Consider the following 22,297-nt stretch of genomic DNA (forward strand, 5'->3'; position numbering starts at 1 on the left):
CTACACATGGCATGCAAACAGATTTATCACACTTAGAGACTTTAGGCATGTTAGGCATGTTATGCACATAAGCATTCTTAACATTGTCTACTTTAAACTTTCTACAAGCATGAGTAAGGTGACGAGTAGAACCACAATATTTACATAACTTCTTAGGGCCATTAGTTCCTATCCTGCCAATTCTACTTCTATTCTTCTTAATCTTGGAAGTAAAACCTAGTCCGACAAAAGATAAGTCAGAGTCACTAGCAAAAGACATAGGTTTCTTTTCCTTTTATCTCCTTGAGCGCTCGAGATCCTCAACAAGCATATCATGATAAATATAAAGATTATCTTCGTCAAAGGGCTCAATAGTAGCTTTCTTAAACAGAGGCTTCTTAGCTTCCTTAAGAACATAAGGTGTACCAGGGGGATTAACAACTTTCTCTCCAGGGTCATTTTCAACTACTCGTTTCTTAGAAGCTTTTCTAAGTTCGTCATAGTCTAGACCTATCCCAACCTTTCCACCTTCTACTTGATCAGCTATGAGCTTCTTAGCAAGATTTGCAGAATCAGTAAAAGCATGCAATTTAGTTTCTAATTCTGTATTCTTGCTCTTAAGCTCTTCCTCTGTCTCAAGGTGCTTAGTAATCTTAAGCTCTAAATATCTATTGGTTTGCTTAAGATTCTCAACACTGGCCCTATCTATAACTAACTTATCATTTTCATCTTTAACTTTCTTTAGTTCTACTTTAAGGTCTTCGACATCAAGCAGAGTACATCTTAGTATAGTACTAACGTTTCTATACACTTCTTTTACGGCATCATGTTGTTCAATGCATTCCTTTGTATTGCACCGTTCCTTAATATAGTGATGAGAAACAACATTTCCATACACTAAGACAGTCTTCCTGAAGGCGACACAGTGTTCATTCTCACACAAGTTATCTGGAGGTAAAGCATGAGTAGTTGGAAATTTTACCTGAGAAGAAGATTCTGCCATTAATACTAGATCTCCATATTGCTCTTCTTCATCATCGGTGTCATTCCAGCTCTTCCCTTCAGCAATGTAAAACTTCGCTGGGTATTTCTTTGAGCGGCCTGAATCCTTCTTCTGATAAGCTTTGCCTTTATCCTTTTCTTGCTGAGACTTTCTGCATTCAGTGGCAAAGTGCCCAATCTCATCATAATTATAGCATATGAAGTTGCTTCTATCAACCATCCCTGTCTTGTAACCTAATCCAGAAGACGAACTTGAACTCTGACCACGATTGCTGCTTCCAGAACCACTAAAGCCTTGCTTCCTTCTAAACCTGATGTTACTGAACATCCCGCTAAGTTGGCCATAATAGAGTTTTCCATTCCTTGCAGCTCCTCAATGGTGTAGTAGTCACTAGGATTACCAGAGAGGCTTCCGTCATCCATCCCAGCTTCAAAGAGCGCTTCAGCTTTAGACTTAGGCTTTTTAGCAGCAATGTCAAGCTCTTTGATTCCACTGGCTACAAGAGTAGTTGTCTTGAGTAGTTCAGAATTCTTGCTATCAACTATTCCACCGCCATAAATGTTCTTCCTTTGCTCCTGCTCCATTTCATGAGTCTTCAGCTTGCCATACAACTATTCCAGTGTCATGGTTTCAAAGTCAACATGCTCACGAACTGATGAAGCCTTGTTCTCAAGATGGTGAGGTAGGACAAGCATAAATTTTCTGTTGACTTCTATCTGAGGATAAGTCTTGCCATGAATACTCAATTCATTTAACAGCTTGTTCAGTCTTTCAAAGACCTGAGTTATACTTTCTCCAGGCAAGGACTTAAAAACCTCATATTGTGAAGTCAAGATATCCAGTCGATTCTGCCTAACATCTTCAGCTCCTTCCATAAGAAATTCTATGGTCTCCCACATGTTCTTGGCACTCTCACAGACCATAATTTGGTAACTCATACCATCATACATCGAATCTACTAAAATAAGCTGCAGGTCTTCATCCAGAGCTATCAGTTCTTTATCACGAGCACTACATTCTGCTTCAGGACATGATAACCTCATATTAGGAAACTCTGGATGATCCTTCATCGACACATGTCTTCCTTCCCTTAATACCCCCATATACTCTGGATTTGATGCCTGAATATATAAAAAGCATTTTCTTCTTCCATAGATTGTATCTCGATTTATCAAACTGAGAAACCTTAATACTACTGACCTTCTAAGAACTCATCTTTTCAGATCTAAGAAAAATTCGCAATAACTCGTCTCAAAATATGATAACCCAGTCAGCCAACAATACCAAAATAGTCAAGTCAAAACCAATAAAATCCAAAATCAGATTTACACACCGAAAGTACTCCCAGACTCCGTACAACCAAAATCAACAACAAAACTTGATAATCTAACGGATCAGATCTGTATATCGATCAACAAGCTCTGATACCAATTGTTAGGTCCAAAAGAACATACAGAGGGGGGTGAATGTATGTTCTTCGTTTTCTAAAATTAATTACGGCAGAAAATGAAACTCAAAAACTAAATAAACAAACACAAAGAGATTCACAGAATAATTCTTGTTATTAAGAAATTAAACCGTAAAGGGTTGCTTACAACTCCAAATATAAATGAATTGAAGCAACAAATATAGAGAGAACCAAAAACAATAACGATCAATCTAGTGTTCTATCTATCACTCTAAAAATTTAAAGCTCTTATCAATGATATTAAATACAATCAAAGAATATTTAAATAATGAGTGTTACAAGTTTGTAAGGCTTTAAATGGTGTGGAACAAATTGGACATGACCTCCCCTTATCAAATCAAGCTTTCAACAAAATGTTGAAAATCTTTTGTAAGAACTTCGCTCTGTTGAAAATGGAGGAGATACAAATCTGATTTGCTGCTGTTGATTATATAGATTGATAGGTTATAGGGAGAAGGAGACTACGTGGCTGATTTATGTTCAAACATTTTGAATTGCACAACTTGCAAGAATCATAACCTGCGACCTGCATTTTTGCTAACCTGCGACCTGCATTTTTCTTTCTGTGATTTATAACCTATGACTATATACTTCCAACCTGCGACTCAGTGAATTAAAAGTACTTTGTTTTTTATTTTTCTTTTGATAACCAACTGGCGACCAGAAGAATTCATCTAACCTGCGACTGTATGCACAGATACCAACCTGCGACGTTTTTTATTAATAAAACACTGCCAATTTTTTCATTTGTCAACTTAATCGGCGACCAGAGGCATTATATTTCTTCTTCTGTTGAACTAAAATAAGGTGACAGGAGGGAATTATGAAACACGTGGGAGTAAAATAAGGCAGCTGAAAGGTCGTGCGATCCACGCACGTCCAATACAAGTTGATCGAGACCTGCCAATTCTTGACAAATTCATTTCGGCACTGCATTTGTATTTTATAACTCTATTCTCTTTTGTTTATTGAATAAACAAATTGCTTCTTTACACATCTTTGAGCTTTGTTCCTTTTCTTTTGATCAAATCACATGTGGTCCCGCAATGCAATCAAGTAACCAAGGACATGTATGCATTCGTTTTATTTTGTTTAACAACAAAAACAAACACAAATTGGTTTTTATTGTTTAATAAATATATCACCAAATTTTGCATGTGTAATAACCCCAAAATTTTGAAATTTTTTGTAACCCTTATGAATAGTGTTTTTGCTGATATTGCTGAATAAGAAAATTTTTCATGCCACACTATGTAGGGGTTCTTTTATTGTTATCCTGAGATCGTATTAGTACTCTATATGATAAATAAGTGTATGTAAAGATCGTCAGAATCCAAATCCGAACACTTTGATTTTTCCCGAAAATCCACCAGATACCGAAAGAATTGAGTATAAGGTAACATGATAAAAAGGATTTAAATTCAATGAATTTAAGAGAGGATCATAAAAGGAATATAATGTATTGAGAAAGGTTAAAGGAACCCAAGTAATAAGATCTCGGGTATGATCCCTCAAACGATAAACGAGAACGAAAGTTAAGCGAACCGTATAACAGATCAGCGGTCATTAGGCAGGCAATTAAGAGTTAATCAAGGAGGTTAGGGATGATGATGTCATCAAACCAATAAGAGGAGGACAAGTGGGGGAGGGTGACATAACAAGGTGACATAAGCATGACAAAGAAAGGTGTGTTGTTGGTTGATTAAGAACCACACAAAAGTTACCATGGTAAAAGGTAATAAATCAAAATAAAAAAAATCAACCAAGCCAACCAACAATTCATTTCACCAAAAACACAAAGTTATTTCCCTTTCTTCATCAAAAGCTCTCGGCTTTCTTCTTCTTCAAAGAAAGAAAAAGTCAAAATCCTAGATCCAAGCTTTGTTAATTAGCAAGGTAATTATCTAAGACTCCTTATGCATAGATATAGCTATCCTATAAGTTTGAGCTTCTACATTCACAATCTCTTCCTAAAAATCATGGAAGAAGAGGGTGAATAGTGTTTTTCAAGAACTAAAATTTTTGTTCTTGAGTTTTTGTTTAGATTAAGCTTGGATAAGGACTTTTAAGGGTGATTCCAAGCTAATTACTTGATTCTCCACTCTCCAAGGAAGGTATAACCCCTCCAAACCCTAAATTTACTTTGAGTATTAGGTTTAGTTTTGTTGTTATAGTTCATGAGAGGCTTGATTGTTGTGTATGTAGAGGTTACTTGGTTTTGTGATGTTTTTGGAGTTGTAATTCTTGGATTATTGATTAATGAACTTAAGTATAGTTTAAATTCATGTTTGAGAATAGTATAAATTGATAATATTGAGTTGTTGGGGGTGTTATGGTGAAGTATGGATGGAGTTTGGTTGGGATGTTGATTGTGGGTTGATTGTGGGTTGATTTGGAGTGGTATAAATTTGGGTAATCGCGTAAACATAGCCGTCGTAATGCCCGATTTACTTTAGACTGTTTTTGTTCTTAAAATTAGGATCCGTGAACTCACTGGTAGGTTTTGACCATTGCCATGATTAGATATTTCATGTTACGAGCTTCTTTTTGATATGTGGTTCGTTTGAATCCGATGTACGGTTTAGGAGAAACGACCGTTTTAAGTAACGGCGTTTTGCGAACGAACCATTACCCCTCGCCTTACTTTGAAACATAGGTTAAAGACCTAAAAGGACTAATTGGAATATGAAACATTTATGTAAAGTGTATTAGGCAGTTGGTAAGGCACTCGCGAAAGAATCGCCTTAAAACGCTTAATGGTTAATTTATTAAAAATGGTGGAGCCGAGGGTACTCGAGCGACTTAAGAGAATCATTAAGCGCAAAGTGAGCGTTAGAGTCTAAATTGGTTAAAGTATAGATTTATAAGTGACTTTGGTTTAATTCCAACTTATATGTTGTTTATAGGTTACCAGACTCGTCCCAAGCCATTTATAACCCCCAGTCGCTAAGGCAAGTTTTCTACCCGTTATACTGTTGTTGTGATGTATACATATGTATATGCATTATCTTGTGATAGATGCATGATGGTTAATTAGCAAATTCTTGCGATATATTGTAGCATGTGATATGGTATATATGCATGCCTGTTTTGTAATCTTGATACATATATCTGTTGATTCAGTTGATAATACCTATGCTAGAGATAAGCGGTATTTGCGTATACCCTTAGTATAGGGGACCCAAAGGTGAACATTTTTCTAAAACCGGGAGTCGATGTTCCCGAGTATAATATATATATATTTATATATATATATATATATATATATGAATAGTTTTCAAGACTATTATTCGAATAAGGTTTATTCGATAACTTTATTTTTATTAATGAATATTACTTTGAATATTCAATCGAGGACTTATGACTCCGTTTATTTTATTTAATGAATATTATTTTGAATATTCGTTCGAGGGCTTATGACTCCGTTTATTTTATTAATGAATATTATTTTGAATATTCATTTGAGGACTTATGACTCCGATTAATTACTAATTATTATTCTTTATTTTATTAAGGAATAATGTGTCGATAATGAAACTCACTTTTGATTATTCAAATAAAGATAATACTTTCGTATAAGTATATCCTTGGTTATTTAATATTCATTGCAAGTTAAGTTTTAAAACTTCTACTTCAATTATTTTTATAAAGATTATTCTTTATGAGAATATTATTTAAATAATAATATTCAGATATTTTCTAATATATTGAGACTGATTTATTTCATTAAATCAGCATTACTCCAAACACTCTTTAAAGTGTTTTCGAGTCTTCAAAATGATTTTTAAAGGTTAGGGCGGATCCCAAAACTCATTTTTATATTTAAGATCTTCCTTTTAAAGGGGATTTAAATATTCGCTCAAAACCTGAGGGATCCGGCTCTGTGGTGTAGTTTATATTCGCAACAAGGTTGCTGTTTTGATAAAAGAGTTTTTTATTACTTACCCAACACTCGGGAAGTAAAATTCTTGGAACAAGTTAATCCATTAACAGGCATCGCCTGAGAAATATTGGTGAGTTTTCCTTTCCATCTAGATACGACTTCTTGGTGGAGCCGTATCAACAAGTTTCTACTTGGGGAAGGGGGGACGAGCTTTACGTTTCAGAGTCATGGATTTCATCTGAACTAGGAGTGGCGTAAGTGGTCGAGTGGCGCCGGCCCAGCCTTATTATATTGGCCCAAATGGCCTGGAAGTTCCATTAAGATGGTACATTCCTTAGGAGTCTAGTGTTCGGTTGACAAGTAAATCCGACAGGTTCTCCTCTACATGTAGAAAATGGTGGGGTTGCACTACTACGACTGATCATTGTAAGTGGTCTTCCTGGCGTAGCAAACTCCCGTAATGAGTTCATCATCTAGTTGGATAATTCTGCAACACTACCCGGAGCATTTCGATCGAAAGGCTACGAATGGGTGGTTGCCGAAGCTTTGACAGGGTCAAACAGTTATAATGGTGTTTCTATTGAATGAAGTATCTCGTAACTTCATTTCCTTTAAAAATATTTCAATATTTGAATCTATTCAAGTCTTAACTTGTGGTCTCATCTATGGGATGACCTTTTGAAACTTATTATACTTTGAACAGTAGTAGTTCAAGTAGATTTCTAAAAATGGTATAAGTATAGTGAAGTAATTGGTAAATTCATCTTCCTTTAAGCTTATATCCAGTAAGTAATTACCTTACACTTGATAAAGGATTCCAGTAAGTTATCCATTTAGATACTTGCATTATTGTTTACACTATATATTATCTTGCGAGCTGTAATGCTCACTCTTGCTTCATTTCTTCATCACACAACAACAGTTAGGAAAAATGGCCAGACTCAAGCAGACCCAGCGCAAACGTGTGGGAAGCGTCCCGCGTCTTCCCGTTGATGTTGTAGCTGCTATAGCTGCAGAGGTAGATCTATTGGTAGATCAGGCATTCTACTTTTGGGAACCAAATATTGTATAATTATAACTTGTGGCAGATAATGGAAATTAACTGTAAACTTATCAAGTAATCATTTTGGGTTGTAATAACTTTTAAAATTATGGATTCAAGGACTTGTACTTATTTCAATTTCATCTCTGAGACTATAACGGGTTGTGGTGTGTGTTAGTGTGGGGTCACAGCATGAGGTTATTTATTATTAATTAAGTGGAGTGATATTGTGGAAAGAAAGACCGTGACGACCCGAATCCCCGACCCCGGATCTGGGGGTGTTACAGCATGCATGCAAATAAAAATCTTGATGGCTGTTTTCTTTTAATTTGATACAAATCAAATTCGGCTGTAATAATTCTTAAAATAAATAAATAAATGATTTTAATTTCATTTATTCATTAAAATCAAAAATCACATTAATTTATTTATTCAACATTAGTTGTTGATGTAAAATTAAATAAATAAATGAATTGATTTTCATTTATTCATTTAATAAAAAATCAACTATTGAATAAATAAAAACTGTAAATTCTCGAGCTGTACTCCTCTGCATCTTTAAGCCTTCTAATCTCCGGGTTTTTGTAATATAAAATATTTTCAATCCTCTCGAGTACCAAAACTACTTAACAGTATTTCTAAAAATAATACTCCATTTTCTTTCACGGATCACTGACGTCTAGTGCACGGGTCTGGTTCATAGACGACTAGTTCCACTCGCAGGCCTTCGTATTATACCCGTACAAACCTCTATTAAGTCTTCTACCAAATATAACCAACTTCACTAGGAATCCTTGAGGTCTACTCACTAATTCTGATAACTACTTCGAATGACTCCAACCTCATTCCTCCATTGCCTGAACATATTAATGAACTTCATACGGATCACTATTGATGTCTTCTTCACTGCAGCTAACAAAACCTTTTGTGTATATGCCCAATAAATAATCTATACTAATTCTAGTGGAACATAGATTATTTCAAAGTCCTTGTTCTATGTTGAGTTATCCAAACCAATATTGTTGACTTATACATATAGCTTCAATCTTGCTCAACAATACTTACTCAAGAATATGAGCACTTTGACTCAAGGGACAATGAATCTTTAACTGAGATCTACGATAGATTTCAGAATTTGTTGAATGACTTATCTCTTGTCGACGAAGAATATGATTTAGAGGACTCAAACCTGAGGTTCCTACTTGCACTCCCTGAAAAGTGGGACTATAAGGTCACATCAATAAGGGATTACTATGAACTTGATGAAACTCCTCTAGATGAGATCTATAGAATTTTGAAAACTCATGAACTAGAGATGGAGCAAAAAAGCAAGAGAAAAGGATCAAAAGCTAGACTAGTTGCAGTCAAAGTTGAAGAGAAGCCAGAGGAGAAAGCTAGGAGGAAAAGCTATTCCAAAGGAAAAGCCATGATTGCTAAGTCAGATACTAAATCATCAAATTCCGATGATGACTCAAATCCTGATACTGAATCAGATACTGACAATGTACATAACAACAATGAAGATATGGAACAAATGGCTGCCCTACTGGTTAAAAGCTTCAAGAAGATGGTCTACAAGAACTTCAGGAAAGGGAGAAGATTTTCCATAAAAGGCTCCAGTTCCTCAAACTCTGATAAGAGGAACAACAGGAGAAATAAGGAATCAGGACCTGGAAAACTTGACAAGTCAAAAGAAAGATGTTATAACTGTGATAGAATTGGACACTTTGCAGCTGACTGCAGAAAACCCAGAGCTGAGAAGAAACAATCCTTGATCTCGAGGAAGAGAAACTGGGATGTTTCATCATATTCAGATGATGGAGTTAATTATGCTCTCATGGAAAAAGATGATACTGAGAATGACAATGCTGAATTAAAGGTACCTCAGTCTACTCTTGCTTTTGATACTGATGATATCTATGAGTTAAGATTATTTCTTAAGTCTCTGCATGTTAGTTTTAGGGGTCAAACCTTGGAGAACAATATAATTAAGAGTGAAAACTCTGTGTTAAAGAAAAGGAATGATTACCTAGAAACTCAGTTGCTTTCTATGCTAGAAATTTAGAAAGAAAGAGATAATGCTGTTTATGTTAAAGAAAAATTGTTAGAAAAGCATGCTTATCTAGAAAAGGAGCTAGCTAAAGAAAGAGAAGTCATTAAATATTGGACTAACTCAGGAAATTCTAGAGAATGGTTGTTGGGGATCAGGATTAGGATACTCAACTAGATCTAATTCTGATAAGGAAAATGGAAAAGAAATTGAGATAACAGAACCAATAAAAACTGATAGCAAGGTAAAATTGAACAAGGTTCAAATAAAGACCATTAAGTTTAATCCTAGTGCTAATTTTTTTAAGTCAATTCAAGAGGAAGGTACTACCTCAGCACCTAGATCAAACTTAATTACTCAAAAGAGTGAACAAGTTCACACAAACTTAGTAAATGTTGGTTCAATGACTTAGAAACAGCTTAAGCAAAAGCTGAAGGATCTACACATGAAGGAGAAGAGGAAAAAGTCTAGGAAAAATAGGAATGGCAAGGTAGGTGTTAACAAAAATGGAAATTATGTAACCCCGCCTAATGCACCTAGAAAGACCTGTTCAAACTATGGTAGCACTAATCATCTGGCTAATTCTTGCAAGAAAAATAAAACGATAAATATTGTTTCTTCCAAATCAGAGTTTAGGAATAAAAAAGTTAAATATAAACCATGGAGTCCTTGTTTTCATTGTGGAAGTGTTTGGTATTCTATTTATACATGTAAAGAGTATCACAGTTTTTATTATGATTATTATAAACTGAAACCCTCTTTAATTAAAGTAAAATATGATTCTGCATGTATAAATACTGATAGTAAGGATGTTAACATAAATTCTGATAAAAAGTCTTCTGCTGCATATGTTAACAAACTTAAAAAGGCCAAATGATTCAAGTAAGTATGGGTCCTTAAAAACAAACTGATTTAAATTACTGATTGCAGGGTGACAGGAGGAATGCTCTAGTCTTGGAAAGTGGATGCTCAGGACATATGACTGGTTATAAATCCCTGCTATCAGAATTTGAGGAGAAGGTTGGCCCAAGCGTTTCTTATGGAGATGACAACTTAGGAAAAATCTTGGGATATGGCAAAATCAAAGTTGGGAATGTCATCATTGAAAATGTAGCTCTAGTTGCAGGACTCAAGCATAATCTAATTAGTGTGAGTCAAATCTGTGACAGAAGTTACCATGTCAACTTTTATAAGGAGCATTGTGAAATTATCAGTAAGTCTGATGGCAAAATCACATTGACTGGTGTGAGACATGGTACTTCATATGGAGACAGGGTCTCCAAAAGTTTTGATAATTCAAAAGTTTGTCTATTGAGTAGAGCATCTATGGAAGACAACAGGAACTGGCATAAATGACTTTATCACTGAACTTTAACAATATCAATGAACTTGTAAGGAAAGATCTTGTAAGTTGATTTCCCAATGTAGTGTTTACTCCTGATTGTAACACCCCCAAATCCGGGGTCGGGGATTCGGGTTGTCACGAGTTCCATTTCCCTTAATAACACCCAATCTTAATAAACAATCAACTACTCTGTACTGTGACCCCACAATAAATACACACACCACAAGTTATAGTCTCAGAGATGAATGTCCAAAAATAACACGAGTCATTTTATTCCAAAATTATATGCCATTATACCTTAAAAAGGGTTTCTGAATAAATTTACATTTCTTTGCCATTATTACAATTGATAAAGATACATAAGTCTGGTACATCAAAAGTTGAAAGCCTAGACTATTGGCAGTTCCTACCTCAGCTACAGCGACATCAACGCCTATAGGAAACTGCGGATTGTTTCCTATCCGCTCGCGAATTGGGAGCTTGGTCCTGTTCATCTTGTCTATCTGATGTTGTGTGATGAAAGAAGAAAGCAAGGGTGAGCAACAAGCCCACCGAAATAATATGTATAATAATTAACAATATATGAGCATTCTCATAGTACTCATGAAAGTATTGGTCAAGAAGAAATGAACCAAGCTGATATCTTAATGCGATGAAGTCGCAAAATATTCAGTATATATACATATATACTTTTCAAAATCTTGGAAGTCCTCTTCCATGCATAATACACACAGAGTTCCAGTGTATAACTGTATAAAAATATCATTGCAAGGTGATCTCCTATATCTAACCTTGTCTCAACGTTTTTCTGAAACCTTTGTCATTCATAAGACAATCATTAACTAGATATAAGTTTAAAAGATGAAGTTACAAGATACTCCAATATATTTATATCTTTTCCGAATACTACTTGAACTACCACCGTTCAATGTATAAATAGTTCATCCCATAGATTAAGCTACAAGACAAAACTTGCATAGAATCAATCTTTAAAATATCATCAAAATAAAATGAAGTTATGAGATACTTCATTTGATGCAAACATCATTTTGAAAACTTGACCCTGCCAACAGTCAACAATCGCCCAACCGTAGCCTTTCTATCGAAGTGCTCTGGGTAGTGTTGCAAAAATATCCAATTGGATGATGAACTCATTATGGGAGTTTGCCGCGCCAGGAAGACCACTTACGATTATCAGTCGTAGTAGTACAACCCCACCATTTTCTATATGTAGAGGAGAACCTGTCGGATTTACTTGTCAACCGAACACTGGACTCCTTAGGAATGGACCGTCTTAGCGGAACTTCCGGGCCATTTGGGCCAATATAATAAGGCTGGGCCGGCGCTACTCGACCACTTACGCCACTCCTAGTTCAGATGAAATCCATGACTCTGAAACGTAAAGCTCGTCCCCCCTTTCCCCAAGTAGAAACTTGTTGATACGGCTCCACCAAGAAGTCGTATCTAGTTGGAAAGGAAAACTCACCGATATTTCCCAGGCGATGCCTGTTAATGGATTAACTTGTTCCAAGAATATTACTTCCCGAGTATTGGGTAAGTAATCAAAACTCTTTTATCAAAATAGCAACTTTGTTGCGAATATAAAATACACCACAGAGCCGGATCCCTCCGGTTTTGAGCGAGTATTTAAATCCCCTTTCGCAAGGAGGATTTTAATATAAAATGAGTTTTGGGATCCGCTCTAACTTTTAAAATCATTTTGAAGACTCGCAAAACATTTTTAAGAATGTTTGGAGTAATGCTGATTTAATAAATAAATCAGTCCCAGTATATTAGAAAATATCTGAATATTATTATTTAAATAATATTCCCATATAGAATAATCTTTATAAAAATAATTGAAGTAGAAGTTGTAAAATTATACTTGAAATGAATCTTAAATAATCAAAGATGTACTTATACGAAAGTAATATCCTTATTTGAATAATCAAAAGTAAGTTTGATTATCGACACATTATTCTTTAATAAAATAAAGAATATTATTTAGTAAATAATCGGAGACATAAGTCCTCGAAGGAATATTCAAAATAATATTCATTTAATAAAATAAACGGAGTCATAAGCCCTCGAATGAATATTCAAAATAATATTCAATAATAATTAAACGGGGTCATAAGCCCTCGAATGAATATTCAAGATAATATTCAATAATAAAATAAAGTTATCGAATAAACCTTATTCGATTCATAGTTTTGAAAACTATTCATATATATATATAAATATAAATATATATATATATATATATATATATATATATTATACTCGGGAGCCTCGACTCCCGGTTTTAGAAAAAGTTCACCTTTGGGTCCCCTATACTAAGGGTATATGCAAATTACCGCTTATCTCTAGCATAGGTATTATCAACTGAATCAACAGATATATGTATCAAGAATACGAAACAGGAATGCATATATACCATATCACATGCTAGAATATATCGCAAGAATTTGCTAATTAACCATTATGCATCCATCACAAGATAATGCATATACAAATGTATACATCACAACAACAGTATAACGGATAGAAAACTTGCCTGAGTGCTCCCGGATAGACTTAAGCTTAGAGTGGATCCGATAACCTATGAACAACAACATAAGTTGGAATTAGACCCCAGTCGGTTAAGAAACTAGACTTTAACCAATTGAACCCTAACGTTTGCTTATGGTCACTCCTACGCTTAACGAATCACCTAAGTCGTTCGAGTACCCTCGGCTCCACCATTTTTAATAAATTAACCATTAAGAGTTTTAAGGCGATTCTTTCGCGAGTACCTTACCAACTGCCTAATTCACTTAACATAATTGTTTCATACCCCAATTAATCATTTAAAGTCCTTAACCAAGGTTTCAAAGTAAGGAGAGGGGTAATGGTTTGGTCGCGAAACGCCGTTACTTAAAACGGTCGTTTCTCCTAAACCGTACATCGGATTGAAACGAAACACATATCAAAATGAAGCTCGTAACATGAACTATCTAAACATGGCAATGGTTAAAACCTAACAGTGAGTTCAAGGGTTCTAATGTTAAGAACAAAAACAGTCTACGGTAAATCGGGCATTACGACGGCTATGTTTACGCGATTACCCAAATTTATCCACTCCAAATCAACCGACAATCAACCCACAATCAACATCACAACCCACCTCCATCCATACTTCACCATAACAGCCCCAACAACTCAACATTATCAATTTATACTATTCTCAAACATGAATTTAAACTATACTTAAGTTTATTAATCAATACTCCAAGAATTATAACTCCAAAACATTACAACACCAACTATCCTCTACATTCACAACAAACAAGCCTCTCATGAACTATAACAACATTACTAAACCTAATACTCAAGTAAAGTTAGGGTTTGGAGGGGTTATACCTTCCTTGGAGAGTGGAGAATCAAGTAACTAGCTTGGAATCACCCTTAAAAGTCCTTATCCAAGCTTAATCTAAACAAAAACTCAAGAACAAAAATTTTAGTTCTTGAAAAAACACTATTCACCATCTTCTTCCATGATTTTTAGGAAGAGATTGTGAAGGAATTTGGAGCTTAGATTCATAGGATAACTATATCTATGTATAAGAAACCTTGGATAATTACCTCATAATTTAACAATGCTTGGATCTTGGATTTTGATTTTTTTCTCCTTGAAAATGAAGGAAAGCCGAGAGCTTGATGAAGAAAGTGAAATAATTTTGTGTTTTTGGTGAAAATGAAATGTTTTGGCTTGGTTGGTTGTTTTTGATTTTTTTTGTTACCTTTTACCATGGTAACTTTTGTGTGGTTCTAAATCAACTAACAACACACTTTGCTTGGTCATGCTTATGTCACCATGTGATGTCACCCTCCCACCTTTGTCCTCTTCTTATTGGTTTGATGACATCATCCCCACTAACCTCTTTGATTAGCTTCTAATTACTTGGCTAATGACCGCTGATCTGTTATACGGCTCGCTTAACTTTCGTTTTCGTTTATCGTTTGAGGGATCATACCTGGGATTTTATTACTTAGGTTTCCTTAACCTTTCTCAATACATTATATTCCTTTTATGATCCTCTCTTATAATCCTTGAATTTAAATCCTTTTTATTCTGTTACCTTATACTCAGTTCTTTCTGTATCTGGTAGATTTTCGGGAAAAATTAAAGTGTTCGAATTTGGATTCTGACGATCTTTACATACACTTATATCCCATACAAAGTACTAATAAGATCTCAGAATAACAATAGAAGAACCCCTACATAGTGTGGTATGAAAAGTTTTCTTATTCCGCATACTCAACAAAAACACTATTCATAAGGGTTTCAAAAATTCCAAAAATTAGGGTTATTACAGTCTCCCCTCCTTAAAAGGATTCTGTCCCGGAATCAGATAGAAAATGAATAGGGATACTTTCTTAGCATTGCACTTTCTAACTCTCAAGTAAATTTTTCCACATTGTGGTTCTTCCATCAAACTCTGAATAGTTTGATAACCCTTCTCCTAAGCACTTGTTCCTTTTTCAATCTATAACCCTTCCTGGTTGCTCCATATAGGTTACGTCTGGTTTCATGTCTATACGCTCATATGCCCCTATTTATCTGGCATCCGAATTACACTTCCTTAACATTGATACGTGGAACACGTTATGACTTGCTACATGTTCGGGGGTAGGGCTAGCTCATATGCTTACTTCCCAATACGTCTTAATACCTCAAAGGGTCCAACAATTCGTGGACTTAAACTTTCCTTTCTTTCCAACCCTCATCAATTCCTTTTTAAGGGAATACTTTTAACAATACAAGGTTCCCTCCTTCATACTCTTTGTCCTTTCATTTGTCAAATCAGCATACTTCCTATGTCCATCTTGGGCTACTCCCAGCCGTCCTCTGATTAGATCTATTATATTCTTGGTCCTTTGGACCACTGCTGGTCCGAGCATCTTGCACTCTACAACTTCATCCTAACATAAGGGAGATCGACATTATCTTCCCTCAAAGATTACATAAGACGACATCTCGATACCTGACATACGATCTATTATCGTGAGAAAACTCATCCGCGTTAAGTGATCATTCCAAATTCTTCCAAGTCTATTGCACAGACTCTTATTATAGCTTTTAGCATTAGAGCTTTTGCTTCTCAATACCCATTCATTTCCAGTTCGTAATGGCTACTACCTTCCGTTCCTAATATTATACTGGTTACACCTTTGCTCGTTAGCATTCTATAACCTTTTAATAATCGCGTCAACCTTAGTATCACGAACGCGTTAGAATCGGAATACCACCATACTTGGTACCACTTCCTCTCTAGCTGCCTCCATCTTCGAAAGCTTGGTCCTTCATATAGAAGTAAAAGAATTTATTGAGAGATCACTATGATCATGAACACTTGTTCTATTGCATAGTTAGTACAGAAGGTGGCCAGCCTTTAGTACTTGACAAGCAATTAAACAACATGTGGTATCCTACTAGGCTTCTATCACACAGATAGATAGTCATTCGGAAATACCTCCCCTTCTGGAAGGGTTGTTCTTCTCAGCTTATACAAAATGAAAAGGAGAGAAAAGAATGAATTGAAGAGAATTGTATATATATAAAATATGCTGCCATAAAATATCTGGCTTGGAATCTACCTCTGAACTATAGAGGTTTGTCATAGGAGAACAAAACATATACGTATATATATCAACATCAGGTATTCGCTATTCCGTCCATCATTCTATGGACCCATGCTCTTCCTCGAGCTTATACACAATCACCTTTGAAACTCCTTCGATATCAAAACTCGAATCTGGGACCTCATTCTAGACATCATCATTACTAGAATTTTATGCTTGCACTGTAACCTTCCTCGTATAGTAATACGACTCTCTATTCCTAAGAAGGAATAAATATTCAATAGGTAGATAATCGACTTAATTAGTCTATCAATGATAACTTATGCGTCAACACAACCCGATTAGTGGTACTCAATCTCAACATCCATTCCAATACAATTCTCACGGCTGTAATCAGCTCATTACTCGCAGAATCATTGCTGCATTACTATGGTCCATCGCTGACCCACTGTAGTCATTCGTTTTCCTTGGATCTTAATAGTTAACCATACGGAGTCCATACCTGTCGTACCAAATTCTTCTAAGGAGTTAACATAATCACCATTCATAATTCATGAAGAACACTCCAAATCCTGACGTACTTTCATGACATGAAGCAGATAAAATTACAGAAGAGTTTTAATCAAAGCAACGATAGCAGGTTAATACCATTCTCAATCATATGCCTTAAATAGAAGACTTAACTCAAAGGTTCTTCTAGTCCTTTTTGAAACATGGTCCTGGCTTATCTCAAGATAGTACCTTCTGAGATAGATAGCCCGCTCATGGCGATTACACGAATTAAACCTTTACCAACTACTATTACGGTTGGGTATTGTATAGTCATCAGAAGGAATGCCAATCTTCCAAACCATAATACGACCTTCACGGCTTCAACCATCATCACTGTATCTCTCTGGCACGAGCGCCTATAATTATCCTCTTACATTTAAAGTGTCGGCCACCTCTTTGGCCTTCCCTGATAGTAAAATTTCCTTACAATTAATGTCTTTTTAACCACCTCCAACTAAATTTTCTACCTCACTTCAATCACTGCTTATGTGATAATGCTTCTCTTAAGTCCTGGTGAGAAAAAAAAATCACCATTTTTCCATAAGTCATTGCCTTAGTCTTTAGATATGAACATTGCCACGACTAACCCTCGATCATACTTAGGATATCTTTTATCTTGGGCCCTTCTTACTTTGACAGTTCTGACCTCCGTTGGTTCAATCTATACTTTCTCATGGCTTAACATGTGCCCCACTTGGAATTATTTTTATTACGTCATATTTCCTTTATCAAAATTCCTATTCTTGAGAATTTTGAATATTACCTTTCTCCTTGTAAAACCTCTAATGTTATCCTTGAATCGTTCCTCCTGTATTCCCTAGATACAGGGCATATCAAAATACCCTATACTAATACTAGAACCATTGTCTATATGTTTCTGAAAAAAATTTCTCCACTGATACTTAAAGGTTGTTATTACCTTAGTCTTTTCCAATTCATACTGTCAAAACTCATACTATCCCTATTAAGGGTGAAATGCCAACTTTTATGCATTCCCCTAGGATTCATTTTAAGTTACCGATATTCTATCTTTAATTCCACCTTTAAAAAGGTACATGCATCCTTTCATGGATAAATCAAGTCATATATCCCTGATAAGGGTGTCTTATTCAATCATTCCCACCTCGATAGTCTATACCTAATTTCATAATAGCATCCTTATTCAAATTGAGGTCAATCCTTATGGCCTCCAAAAGATAACAATGGTTATCCGCTTTTCTTGCCTAATTTGGTAACGATAACAAGGATGTTTTGGAAGATATTGTTCGTGTTCAATGTGAACTTCTTCTTAATAATTCCGTATTTACTTTTGTTGTTTATTTCAACAGTCATTTCAATGTTGGGATATCTCTCATTCCTGGCGTCTCCCTTCCTGGGTATCAAGCCACCGGTCTTACACTTCACTTTCTTGAAGGTCACTTCCTTCATCCAATTTTCCTAATTTCTTACTTCCTTGTCTCCTCAGTCTATCCGCGTCTCATTATTTATCCTTCGAACTATCATAAGGTTTCCTTGAATCCTCCCAACTGTTGGATTTTTAACGCAGCCGGGTCATGGCAAAACACTTTTACACATACAAAATCCAAATAAAAGCATATAAATCGTGAATAAAAATTCGAGGGATCGAATCTAACCTTTAAAAATAATTCGGAGACAACGATCAGAGATCCTTAGCAGTTGCTCCTCAAGTGTGAAGCACTCCACCGGTATCCACCAAGAAAATGATGTTAAGGAGGAGGAAGGAGGTGGAGAGAATTGGGTTTTCCAAACTTTTTGGGTTTTCGGGTTTCGAGGTTGGAATTAAAATTAGGGTCTATAATAGTGTATTTATAGGCAAAATTTTCAGCTGAAATTTTCCCATAAATATTATTATTATTATCCCATTTATTATTCTCATTAATAATTAAAACACCTTTTAATCATTAATCCTTTTTCTAAACACTTTAGAAATAATTCTCTCTCTTGATTTAATTTCCAAAAATTAAATCCTTAATTAATAATATTAAGAACTTTTCTTAATTAATTTATAATCAATTAAATCTCATTTAATCAATTATTAAATTTGCCAAATAATTATTTATTTCACAAATAAATAATTATTAGCCATTATTAATTAATTCCTCCACCAATAAATTATTCTTTTTTTATGGTGTGACCCTGTAGGTTCAATATTAAGCCGGTAGTAGAAATAAATAATAATAAAACTATTTTATCATTATTTATATAAATTCTCTAATTTATTAAATATGATTAATTAATTAATCACATTTATTCTACATCGTGAGTGATGCTTCTCAACATATCGCGACTATCCGGATAATATGAATTCACTGCTTAGAATACCAAGAACCTGTCGGTGAATAGTTATCGTACAATAAACTCCTTCTACCCTACAATGTCCCGATTAAATACAAGGCATGGATCTCGTGTCAAGCCTATCTAATTCAATCACTTTGCTTACCATTTACTATGCGTAGTTCTATGCAAATTAGAAACTCCTTTCTAATTTATTCACTCTGGCCAGAGATTCCTGAACTAGCATAAGTGGATCAGCCTTGACATTCGCTTCCTTCACTGGAAGGGGTAGATCCTTTATTGATCATACACTATCTTCGTGTACAAATTCCTATACCCAGAAGAGCCCTAATAATTGTCCCTGGAGACTAAGAACTAAACCAAAGCATAGTTCAGTGTACACAAGATGACTATGATGACCTCAAGTCTAAGGATATTTGTACAACTATCACTATGTGAACAACTGCTGACACATGAGTGAACTCCATCAGTTGTTCAGCTGTGCGAGTCATGTTCAGTGAACTTATTCTATAATAAGCACCTACATACTAGCTATAGTGTCACCACACAAATGTCTATGAGAACAGACATCCTTCATAATGAAGCAAGCATAGTATGTACCGATCTTTGCGGATTATTAATTACCAGTTAGTAATCCTATGACCAGGAACTATTTAAGTTTAGAGTTATCATCTTTTTAGGTCTCACTATTATGATCTCATCATAATCCATAAAAAGCTATACTCTAAACTATGGTATATCTTATTTAAACACTTAAATAGATAGAGCCCGTAATAAAAACAAAACAAGTCTTTTATTAATATCAATGAAATCAAAACAGATTACATAAAAGTTATTCCTAAATCCTAATACATGATTGGACTTAGGACATATTCCTTTCAATCTCCCACTTGTACTAAAGCCAATCACTCTGGTATCTAATACCCATCTTGTCTTTATGACGATCAAAGTGACTTTCATAAAGTAGCTTTGTGAGTGGGTCTGCTATGTTGTTATGTGTGTTAACTCTAATTCAATATAATACAAGAAATGTTACCGCACTCCCACTAACCCTTTTGTAGACGCATGGTTCATCTGCGTTTTTTGATAAAATCAAACTCTTTGATTGTCTCATCAAAACGAATGTTCCATCTTTCGAGAAGCTTGCTTTAAACCATATATGGTTTGCAGTAGCTTACACACTAGGTTTTCATTTCTCTTGGAAAGAAAACCATCTGGCTATATGTCAGATCTCATAGTCGTAGTAAGCAGCAATCGCAAGCAAAATCTGAACCGATTTTAACAGGGCTACAGGTAAAAGGTTTCATCAAAGTCAATCCATTACCTTTGTTTGAATCCTTTTGCCAAAAGCCTGGCCTTAAAGGTCTCCACCTGGCCATCTGCTATAATCTATCTTTTGTATACCGTATACATAGATTCCATTCCGGATTTCATGGCACTATGCCATTTCTCTGAGTCAACACTACTCATAGCCTCATTATAGGTCACAGGGTCGTCATCATAAATAATCGACAACTCATTGTCATTCTCAATGACAACGCCATAATACCTCTCAGGTTGGCGAGACACTCTCCCTGATCTATGAATGGGCTGTTCCACAAAAGGTTGTTCAGTCAGAACAGGTGTTTCCACTTGATCCGTAGTAGTTTGTGCTTCTTGAACTTCATCAAGTCCAATTTTGCTCCCACTGTTTCCTTCAAGGATAAACTCCTTTTCCAAGAAGGTAGCATGTCTGGAGACAAACACCCGATGATCGGTGTAAAAGTAATACCCTAAAGTCTCTTTAGGATATCCCACAAAACTACATTTTACGGATCGATATTCCAGCTTATCTGGGTCAACTTTCTTGACATAAGCTGGACATCCCCAAATCTTAACGTGTTTAAGACTCGGTTTCCTTTCTTTCCATATCTCATATGGAGTTTGAGGAACAGATTTGGAAAGCACCTTATTCAGTAAATATGCTGAGGTTTCCAATGCATAACCCCATAGGAATACTGGAAGATTTGCATAGCTCATCATGGACCGAACTATGTCTAACAAAGTTCGATTTCTCCTTTCAGATACTAATCTGGAGGAGTCCATTGGGAGACTATACCATTTACTTTGAGATAATCTAGAAACACTCCATTAAAGTATTTACCACCTCAATCTAATCGAAGAATTATAATACTATGTTTGGTTTGTTTCTCCACTTCATACTTATATTCTTTGAACTTTTCAAAGGCCTCAGACTTGTGTTTCATCAAACACATATCCGAATCCAGATCTATCATCTATGAAAGTAATGAAGTATGAAAATCCACCCATGGCTTGCATAGACATTGGTCCACATACATCTGTGTGTACCATTCCTAGCAAATTTGCAGCCCTCTCTCCATGTCCACTAAATGGAGACTGCAGTGCCACAATGAAGTGAGATTTTCATCATCCCTTTTCTTTTATTAGTTTGTTCAATCTGAAGTAAACTATGTCACATTTATACAGACCATTATTTAAAGTACCACGTCCAAAAAGAATATTATCTCTAAGAATAGAACATTCATTATTCTCAATAATAAATGAAAATCCACCCAAGTCTAACATGGGAATAATATTCCTCACAATCGAGGTAACAAAATAACAATTATTTCAAACAATAGTCTTGCCCGTAGGCCTATGTAAATGAAATGATTCTACATCTTCAGCAGCAACTCTTGCTACATTTCCATCAGTAGAATCACCTCCTCTTCCTCAAGAGTCATACTTCTCCTTGGTCCCTGCAACAAATTGCAGATATGAGAACCACAGGCGGTATCTAATACTCAAGTAGAAATTTGATATAATGACATATTCACTTCTATCATGAACATACCTGAATCAGAAGCGGTAGTCTCACTACCCTTCTTCTTCTTCAATTCTGCAAGGTAAACCTTGCAGTTCCTCTTCCAGTGCCCCATCTTGTTACAGTGAAAGCAAACAACTTTGCTCTTGGGGTCTTCAGCTTTTGGTGGAACCGGCATTTTCTCACCTACTTTCTTCTTCTTGGAAGAGT

The sequence above is a fragment of the Apium graveolens genome, chromosome 7 (assembly GCF_009905375.1).
Source record: "Apium graveolens cultivar Ventura chromosome 7, ASM990537v1, whole genome shotgun sequence".
Lineage (NCBI taxonomy): Eukaryota > Viridiplantae > Streptophyta > Magnoliopsida > Apiales > Apiaceae > Apium > Apium graveolens.